Source organism: Astatotilapia calliptera, chromosome 20 (genome assembly GCF_964374335.1).
Source record: "Astatotilapia calliptera chromosome 20, fAstCal68.1, whole genome shotgun sequence".
Taxonomy (NCBI): Eukaryota; Metazoa; Chordata; class Actinopteri; order Cichliformes; family Cichlidae; genus Astatotilapia; species Astatotilapia calliptera.
The window spans coordinates 36,729,072-36,738,203 of record NC_137441.1 but is presented as its reverse complement, the minus strand read 5'-3'; positions in this window follow the sequence as shown (position 1 = coordinate 36,738,203).

The following is a 9,132-nucleotide window of genomic DNA, read 5'->3' as shown; positions in this document are numbered from 1 at the left end:
GTTCCATGAAGGGAAATATAAACTTTGCAATGTAAGCAGTGAAATGATTCTTTTGTGTTGCTGTTTGGACCAAACCACTTGTGTGTCTGGTTTTGATAAAGACAGCGGGCCTAATGTAGGTGAGCTACCTCAAGACTGGAAGCACTTTGATGAGTGGAGATCGCAGAAAGTGAAGAAAGTGAATGGTGTAAAGGCATAACTGCTGGTAACACGACATGGATGATAAACCTTTCTCATCTTTCAGGTGAACAACTGAAGTGACTACCAATGAGAGTGAACAATCCAGCTGATTTATGTATGAACTGGTATTAAATATATTACGGTCACCTAGGCAACCAGAGCCTGAAACATCCACAGGTGACTTCAAAGTGATGCGGAACGAGCAAATCCCTTACAGCGTCTACACAGCTTTGCTATAAAACCCAAATTCTCTGCCAATGTGCTTGTATACTTATTAAAGGGGACATACATATATAGACATTGTTTTATAAAGCTTTATAAAGCTTAAAGACTAAAATCCACCATTATTTCCAACAATAAGGTGGTAATAATCATAGGCTTAAACGAAGCTTATACTAGGCTTAATAACAATAATAAAAAGCTTAATGAGATGGAAATGGGTGGAGATGGACAATCTGCATGCAGTGACAGAAAAGTGGATGTTGTCAAACCTCCTCTATTACGAATAACCTGCCCCACCTTCTGTTGTTGGCTAGAGAAGCACATTTAGCCTCGACTAACACTGTCGCGTGTTGCTTGACAGAACGTCAAAAAAGTTATTTCATCCTCCATCTGGCTTTATGAATATTCTTTCCCCTATTTTTTCTATTTTAATTTCTTAATTTTTATTCACTTGCCACAAAAGAAAAACAAAATAAAACAACAAAACAAAACAAAACAAAACAAAAGAAAAACAAAAAAAAAAACACAAAACAAAACAAAACAAAACAAAACAAAAGAAAAACAAAAAACCCCCCCAAAAAACACAAAACAAAACAAAACAAAACAAAACAAAAGAAAAACAACTAAACAGAAAAAACACAAAACAAAACATGAGTACATTTCTTTCTGATATGCTACAACATCAAACTAGTGCAGCGAACCCACAATAAATCCATGTATAAACCCAAATTTCTCACCGTTTTCATCCAAGCACTTAATGACAAGCTGATCAACATGCTCCCAGTAATACCGGAAGGAAGCGGTCGGGCAGGTTTCTCCATGCTCAAAGATACCGTTGAGTTACAGACATGTGTACGCCCACACAGGTAGGCGTAAACATCTTCATTCATGTCAGTTGTTGCAAGAATGATGTAATATACTTCTGACTTTGCCATACTGTTGTTAAGCATTTATTAGTCATCCACATAACACACCAGAACACGTTTGCCAGAGCAATGATTGTTGATGCTATTTTAATGGATTTTCACAAGATTACAATGATGATTTGTTTAAACAGCTGATTACTGTTTAATTACTGTTGGAATCTGTTCGGCTGTAAACTGATGTTAGGAAGTGGTTTGGCTCTCTGTGGTTGATTGGATTTATTTTATTTTATTTTTTACATAGTGTAACATTCACTAGTGGACACTTAGAAATGTCTGTGACTCTTCTATCCCAGGGCCAGAAAAATGGTGTTTAGTTACATTTAAACAGTCTCACGGTGTCTCTTTTTCACTTGGCCACAGAAACACTGGTAACAAACAAGCAATATCACTGAAAAGATTACAATCCTTGTTAATTAAGTATTTGAACTTTAACATTAACAGCTCCATGAGTGAAGTCACTGAGATTTTTCATGTCTGTTTTGAATATTGTTGTATTGATTTGTTATAAATAAGGCACTTGTAACATTTACTCAGATAAATTGCTGGTGTATGTAACTGTGTCAAACTTAACAGAAAAGGTAATAATAGATGTTATAATTGTGTGATTACTCTTTAAAAAGACGTCAACATTTAAAGTATCTCACTACATTACACTGCAGTATTTTATTTATAAATAAATCAACACTTTTCAATTAGCATAATATTGCATTTTAATGAAAAAAATAGAAGAATACTTAGTTTTGTGTTGTTGTGATTTGTGACCTACTCTTTTCATAACTAATGAAAATTTTCTTTGATTTGCCTTTTCAAAGAACATATATTAATTTTATTCTGATCACATAATTTATGTTTTAACTTTTGCACTATTGCAAAAACTGATGAGCTACACATCAAACTTGAAAAGATGTCATCTGAGCAAAATGTTCCCGGTGGATGCATAAACAATCATCTATCGTCTAACTATAATGAGATCCATCATTATCCTAATGCAAACGATCTCTGACATCAATTTTTATACCTGCTTTTTTTATACTTAAACAGACTGAGCAATGAGGACATTTCCCAGCAGCATTTTGATCTATTTCTTGATGACTAGTGGAAATCTACACAAAATAATCAGCCACTGACACTTTCTGTCCCAGTCATCCATATGTCAAAGAGATGGATGGCTTAATTTCACCTGCACCTTTGTTAGCAATGTGTACCCAATGTTATATTGCCTGCGTGTTGTCCTGTGAGGCAACTGAATGGATGTTCCTCGATGCATTGTTGCGTTAGAGGACCCGTCCTCCTACACCCTCATCATGGCCTTGTGCTGACGCATCCAGAAGCCTCTTCACTCATTGACTCTTCTGTCCCCTTCCTCCCACGGCTCCGCTATGCAGAATCCTGCCATTGTCCCCCCAAGGACAGTCTGCATAGAACACAGGCCCGCAAACAGCCAGGCTCAAACTAATGCATACTGTGCACCATACACACAATGTACCGATGGATGCAGAGTGACAGCAAAGCATACCTGAACATACAGAAAAAACTCCAAAATGTCCATCCTTTTGCATGAAAATATTATGATGTTTTTCCTGAACTGAATAGTTTTCCAGTTTTTCCCACAGTTTGCCCTCCAACCCTAATCTGCTCTCAATGGAAAGCAAGCACTTCATTAAACCCCAAGTCCCCGTGTGTGTTTATGTGTGCCTGTGTCTGTTACTGTGGTTCTGGATACTGGATAAGTAAGTGTATTAACCTTTAGCCTCTCTCACCATTGTTTTTGCAACATGGCTCACTGCTACTGAAACCCATTCCCAGAGATTTTGGCAAAATTACGTTACCAACATCTTGTGTTAATTTCACTTCTGGGTCTTTGCCAAAGTCAAAGGATGAGAGCCATCATCCCACTGTAGAGACACTGCTGCTCACGTCTTGTCACAGGACTCTTGCACTTTTTTAATGCTTTTAGCATTCATTTCTGAGAATTGATTTAATGGATTTACCAATCAAGGAAAACAAATATATATAAATTGATGTTCCAGATTAATTTTTAAAATGTGTAAATATAGTGTAAATAAAACACAAACATACTAACTAATTTCAGATATGACTGCATTGTCCATATTAGAAAATGAGCTATTTTTTGAATATGATATTTCTGTCACTATGTCTCTATAAACGTCTATACCGACTGCATGTCCCACGAACACAGAGGGCATAATGTCCTGTAAACGAGCTGCTATATCTGGGTCTCTTGCTTCACAGCTCACAAAGCATAAATATGTTTCTCTCTGCCTCAAAACACACTGTGGTTCTAAATCCTTTCCGTATGCATGTATATCACACACTTGAGCTGGCAATAGAAATGGCAGAGCAGACTTAAGATACAGTGTGCAGTGTGTCTGACATAGGAGATGTTATCAAAAGAAAAAAAAGAACCAGCTATGAACAGGAAATCACTTGGCTCAGGTTCACTCAGATATCAAAGTCTGTTTCGTGGTAACTTTCCACCAATTTTTCCACTTTAATACCCAAAATAGCACAAAGAAACTTAAACATTCTCTTTGACAGAATCCAGTTTTCACCACTTTCTGCTAAGAAAACTGTTCCCATCATCCCATCATCGACACACACACTCCTTTTTTTTTTTTAAAGCATTTCCAGGAAATATAGTCTGGAATATCTTTTACCAAACTGCCCTGGACCTGGATACGGAGGGTTGACGTAGCATGTTTTTTTTTAATGACTGGAATTTCCAGAGGTCCAGAAGTGCAGGGTTAACGTGCAAACTCCTCATTGACGTCGGGGTTTGAACTCAGGAGTCCTTTGCCCTGATGCAACGGTTGCAACCACTGAACCACTTTGTCCCCCTTTCAAATGAATTCCATAGATATGACACACAAGACCAAAAAATCCTCCCGGCATCCACCGGGAGTCAAACCAGCCGTGACTCACATCCTAGTCCAGCGCTCATCAGAAGGCATTCTCTGATTTCTACACGTCACACTTTTTTTTTCCTCAGAATTACTCAAAGAACTTTAGTCATTCACTTTCACTCCATAACTGTTGTGATCAACACTACGAAACCTAGAGGTGAGCAAGCTCGAGCAGGTATTCAGAATGCAAACGGCACTTGACATCATCATCCCATCCCATTTTCTATTCAGTGTCATAAATCAATGCTTGGCCTTACTTAATCCATTCATCAAAAATATAGAAATTTTTACATTTGGTTTGAGTAATTCATAATTAATTCATTAAGTAATTAAATCCACAAACTCAAAACTTTTATTTGCCATAAAGTAAAGACGAATGATGAAGTATGAAGAGTGGAAAGAAATTAGGCAGAAAACATCACAAAACCTGCTTGAGATAAGTTTCAGTAGCTAAAGGTTAGTTGGCATAATGCAGAAACAACCTTTCCTTATGGAGAACACATTTATTCGCAGATTAGTTGGCGAGTGGTTCCTGAAGGTTGCTGTCTGACACTGGGTGAAACCAGTCGCACCAAAAACCTCCTTGTGATTGCTTTGCTCACTAGCAGATTGCTGCATGTTATTTGCATGGGTGTCACAGATCCGTCTGGCCAACCACTGAGCAGCAGTGAAACTTGAGAAAGTGGAAACTGGAAATGGAGTCTGTTCACCTTCAAAGTTGTGCCTTTCTACTTTTACTTTGAAGGTGAATATTCTCTGTTTCTGCTTTGTGTCACACTGTTCACAGTTTCACTAATGCTTGATGAGTAGTTAGCAATTCACTTTTAAATTCTAGCATATGTTCAACCCACGGGATAAGGAAACAAGCAGAAAACAAACAAACAAACAAAAAATTCCTTATTTACTTGAGCCCTGTTTTCCAGCAGTCCTGCAGCTTATATGTCTACATAGGACTTCCCTGCATGGGTCACAAAGCATTTGATTTTAATCATAAAGTCTGTTTGTTTGCTTCTCTGTGTCTGTTAGCAGGATTAAACTCCTAATTTTAATATAAATTTATGTAAAATATTTAAGAGAGATCCGGTTTCACCCATATGAGAACTGACTTCAGGGGTTGGATGTAGGATTTTTTCCCCATCGAACATTTTGTGTCATATCAAATAAAAATACATATAAAACTGAAATATGAAAAAATGTGAGACAAGCTGTCGATGCTTTTAAGAATCCAATGTGGATCCAGATATCCTGGATTCAGGGACAAAGTGTGCATCGTGTGGAAGGAATTTCAGCCTTGGCTGATGTAAGCAGTCTTGGAAAGATCTTGTTATGGAAGCACATGGTTATGGTCTTCCTGTCGCCAATCACAGATGTAAATGCAATGTTTGTATATGGAAATGGCTAGATCATGGTTCAGGGATTCGTGCTGAAACACTGAGGTGTCAAAGTGAATTTAAGACTTCACATAACAAGAGTAAAGGGGTTGGGTGAAAACTATAGGATGAGAGGAAACATTGGGCGGGGGGAATGAGGGGCAGAGTGGGTTGCAAGTAGACAAAGAACGCTGCTCGTCTTTCAAAAGTCCCACACAGAAAGCTTTTAAAAGGTTAAACATTGTTTACATGTACATAACTGCACACCTTCAGACACCGAATACATATAAAGGTTATCTTATCTTATTCATTCATACGCGTGCAAAACACAACACCTGTCTAGTGAGAAAATGTGTTTCCTTTTGTTAAAAATAAAAATAGTTTAAGTCTCCTGCCGTGTGTACGCCGAGACACTTCATTTTTACTGGGTTTTTCTGAGAAAAAATACCAAACCTCTCTTTCATATTGATGGGGGTCCATTGTATGATGCGGGCTTTGTGATAAGATTGCATCCCAATATTTAACTCTGCAGTGATAACATGTTACATAAAGATGTTGCAAGGAAGGAAAACAGATTAAGAAATCTGCTCATATCCAACAAATATAACTAACTTGTGACGTCCTTATGAGACTAACGTGATCCCCTGGTGATTCTAATATTAACTAAACTGTACAGTTTGGGTATGTAAAATGTATTTACAGACGCAATGTTTGTTTTGTTTTTTCAATGTGCTTTACAAGAGCAGGTAAAGGATGAAACCCATGTAAGAACCTGAGTAGGATTGCTTTACATAGCTGGAATGCACAGGAGAGAGAGTGAAAACCAGCGGTGTACCTAGATTAAACTTCTCAGGAAAAGCTTGATTAACTACCCGCACAAAAATTTAGACGCAACCCTCATACCTCTAACATTCAATACAGTGCTGGTCTATGGGAGAGACACACCCTCTATAAACTCAGCGGGCTCGCATCGAAGCTTGCTAACTGTGAAGGTGCTGTTTTCCCATGTGTACAGACAGCAGCAGAACTGGAAAAGCTTCATATGTGTCAAGACATCGTTCCAGGCCAAAGCATTCAACACGACATGCAGTAAGGGCTTTCGGTAACCACAAAGGTGTTAGCTGAGAAAGTATTTTATGATGTTAGAACTTCAATAAAAACAGCAGTGATTTGTCAATCACAAGGGCTGCTCTAAACAACACCCCACTCTGTGAAACTGTGAAACCCACTGATCATAAACTCACTTCTGATGACAATGAACTCATCAAGAAAGTATTACTGAGTTCATAGATCAAAGAAGTAGACGGGTTATTTTCCCATAGAGTTGTAGTCAATCAGACATCTATTGAGGTTTTGCAAACATTTGAATATGTGCTAACCACGTGACATTAACTCATTGGACATTTTGGACTTGTGACAATGTAGGATTAGTGAAAAAGTCCCCAGTAGGCTTAGATACTGGTCAGTGGCCATCTGGCAACCACCCATCGTGAGGGAAAATGAGTGGTTGTTGGAGGCTGATTGCAGTCCCTGGGAAAATAATTACTAAAGCCCCAGTCACACAGGCCCAGAGACCGGTCACTGACCCCCATTTTCTTCTAGAGAAAATTTTATCTTCTTCAGCTATTTAGCAAAAGCCTCTTTGTTATTGCTACAGTCACCCACAGTTTGCATGAAAATGAAGAACTTAACTCCAAATACAACTTATCTAAGAAACTCTGCGCTGAAACACAGCTTCAGACTAAAAGTTGTGGCTTTTGAAACGTGTTGTCTTCAGCTCTGAGGTCCAAGTTTAAAGGTGAGCCTTCTCCATTTCCAACGTGCTTTGGCCTTTCTCAACTTATACTTCCATTTTTGAGTAGTTAAGTGTTTTCAGACAAACACGATAAACTACAGGCCACTGTGGGAATCTGCTAACAACCAAAGCAGTCACCAAGTAGTCATTGTTGCAGCACCTTCTTTGAAACTGATTTCACCTAACATGTGAGCAATATCAAGGAACATATAGCTTGTCAGTTTTCCCTAGCAACATCTTGCATCACGTTCAATTTTGCAGACAAATCTCAAGCAGTAAGATGTCATGTGACGTCATATTAGAAACAACTGATAAAGTTAGCCCCTGCTGGTCAATAAAAGCAGTGCAGGTTTAACATACGTCTAGGATGACGACATATAGATGTAAAGGTCAGCAGTGGTTTGTTGCATTAACTGATGAGACTTTGCAGCCTTTGAACCAGAGCTGCATATGAAGACCAAGAAAGGCTTTCAGCACTCGCTCAAAAACAGAAAAAATGTTTGTTCATTCTTAAGGTTTATGAGCTTTTAGGGTCATTCCTTTGTCCTGAGCTGTTCTTCATGTACTTAGGCAAATAAAAGATCATGTCAATATGAGTCGGTGCAGGGAGCAGAAAGCTAAATACCACAATATCACACAGCATTTAATACAGAGGAATTTACACCAAGGGTCAGAGATGAACTGTGGCATGTACACAACATACAAAGATATATGCTACTTAGAGGGCCACACCAGATCGAATGTACTGACGTTTGTGTGAGTCTTCGAGACCATTTTTGTCGTGTGTTTAGATCTGACTAAAGCTAAGAGTTTACTGGAAAGGCCCTGGATGTAGTGAATTACTGATATAAACAACAGCATCAGTGTTATTAAGAATTTACTTCCACGTGATGCTTCTGCTTTAGAAACATGTACTTCAAATATCTCTTTCAGAGTAATGAGCAGAATAAAGTTTAGGGTCGTAACCTGAGAAATCAGTACAAACCCTTCAGAATCAGCTGTTTTGTTTGAACAAAAGCTTTAGCATATCCACCAAAGCTCAGGACTCCTCCTACTCATATCAATCAATCAATCAATAAAAAGCATTTTCTTGATAAGTGTGTATCTTTGTAGTTACTTTCTTTAATTTCCTTGGGGTAACACGCTGATAGAAAGGTTTGACATATCACCCATTTTATAGTATTGATCACAATATGAATGCACTTCATTAGGTGCCTATTTCACCGTGAAAGGTAAATATCTAATCAGCCAGTCACGTGGCAGCAACTCTTCTGCATTTAGGCATGCAGACATAATGGAGAAGAAAGGTGGTATAAGTGTCTTTGAATGTGGCACGGTTCTTGGCACCAGATTTGTTGGTCTGAGTATTTCAGAAATTGCTGATCTACTGGGATTTTCCCACACAATCATCTAGGGTTTATAGAAAATAGAATGATAGTTCCCTGGGCGAAATGCTTTGTTGATGCAAGAAGTCAGCAAAGAATTTGGCAGACTGCTTTGAGCTAAAATGAAAGCAACAGTAACTCAAATAGTGACTCATTACAACTGAGATATGTAACAGAACATCTATAAAAGCCTTAAAGCAGACACAGCAGCAGAAGAGCTCACCTGGTGTCACTCCTGTCCGCTACAATTAGAAAGAGCTTCCCACAGTTTGACAATAGAAGATCTGAAAAACGTTGTCTGGTCTGATGAGTATGAATTTGTTGTAAACA